The sequence below is a fragment of the Etheostoma spectabile genome, chromosome 9 (assembly GCF_008692095.1).
Source record: "Etheostoma spectabile isolate EspeVRDwgs_2016 chromosome 9, UIUC_Espe_1.0, whole genome shotgun sequence".
Lineage (NCBI taxonomy): Eukaryota > Metazoa > Chordata > Actinopteri > Perciformes > Percidae > Etheostoma > Etheostoma spectabile.
The window spans coordinates 29193536-29195491 of NC_045741.1; positions in this window are offsets into that span (position 1 = coordinate 29193536).

A 1956-nucleotide genomic window follows, 5' to 3' on the forward strand; every position below is an offset into this window, starting at 1 on the left:
TTTATATATTTATAATTGGTTTTTTATATATTTATTTTTTTTTTTATTTTTTTTATTTTTATATATTTTAATTTTTTTATTTATATTATAAGAACATAAAACGTCACTACTCTTTAAAAGTACAGAAACTCTACCCTCATCCACATCTAGTCCTGGGTCATGAGAGGCTGATGCTGAGGCAGAGGCACTGGCTGTCCCTGTCCCACTTTCCCTCTCTGTTTTGGGTCCTGTCACCCTGTAACTCACTTAAGGGGAATCATTATATCATCAGTTAGTCAGTAATGGTCATAACACACATGGCAATATAGCCATGCACAACTGCCATGCCTTTCGTTACCTAATAAGTCATATATGCAATTACCATATCTGTTCTGGAATTTGGTCACAATTCTGTTACCAACACTAGTATCTGGATAAAATACCACATCTCCGTTAGTGTGTAATGAATTTGAACTAATGTATTAAATATTAAATATGTATAGTAAATTGGTTTAATTCCACCTTTCTAATTTCTCTTAACAGCAGAGTAGGCCATCTTGGAGCCATAAGCAAAATAAAGCTTAATTTTAAGTAGCTACAAGTATACATGCAAAAAGAATCCCAGCCTTTTCCTTCACACTCTGGTCACGCACCTGAATGAGTGCATGGGCATGTAAGCCATGCTATCATTTTATGATAGGAAATACCGCTCTCTTCATTGTTGTGTTGCTTGTGGAGTAGGGTGTTCAGTCAATGGAATATTGCAATATCTCCCCACACCTAATAAAAATAGAACCACTTTTATAAAACAAATAATCTAGCTTTTCACTGATAAAGTTGGTCATACAATCACTTGCAAAAAACAACATCTGGCCTGAATAGATCATCATTAACTGCTGAGAAAACAAAGCTTTTTAGCTGATGTACAAACATCCCCATTAGGACTATTGTGTTCCCTTAAGTGGGAAAATGGAAATTCCTCTCCACACAGAACACATGGTGTTAAGGGTCCAGTGTCTGAAGGTCTACCAATTATTTCCTACAAGTGCAAACAAATAACACAAATTAATGCATTTATGTAACTCCATCTATAAATCTGAAGACTTAAACAGCAACACCACTGGTTCACAGGATTTCTTTAACAATTGCAATCATTGAGAAATCAAGCATTACCTGTTCTGTGCTGACATTACACTGAAGGGGGCGGATGTATAATGTGGTATGGTGGATGAGGAGAACAGGAACCTTCAAGTATTGAGCTGTGTAGCCCTCATTTGGACAAGAGGTATTGTCAAGTCAGTGGAACAATGTTTTTGGATTTAAAAGTATTTATTTCGCAATAAAAGTAACAAAATATGAGATAAATAGGATATTTCTGGCTCAGAAAAAAACACTTTCTACAGAAATACAACTATACAGAAGGTATTTTCAAAGAATATTGAAGGTATTCATACACACAAGTACTTTTTAACGTTAGTGGGAGGAAACTGGATCACCCAGATTAAACCCAAGCAGACACAGCGGGAATGTGCAAAGTCCTGAAAGACAGAAACCAGCTGTCTGATGACTTTACACTGCACCTTCCCACTGTACTTCAGCTTGTTAATGTGTGTGTGTGTGTGTGTGTGTGTGTGTGTGTGTCAGTGTTTCACTCCTCATCCTTCTTCTTGTTTTCACAAAGGGGATTTGGAGTGATAGGGTGCTTAGCAGAGGGAGCAGATGTGTAGCGCAGAAAGTAAAGTATGTTGGAGGTGAACGCTTTATCCGGCTGTGAAAGGAGAATTCCAGTCAATTTAACACGTAGCTCTGTTGTACCTTGAGATTTGTTTATACTACAAACCTGGTAGGGATCTTCACCCTCACGCTGGTTTAGAGACCATAGCAGGTGTGGTGACTGATTCCTCTCCATGCGCAGAGGAACTAATGTTGTCTCACCTGCTGCATTTGATCCAGGCTGCTTATAAAACTGCATAGGTA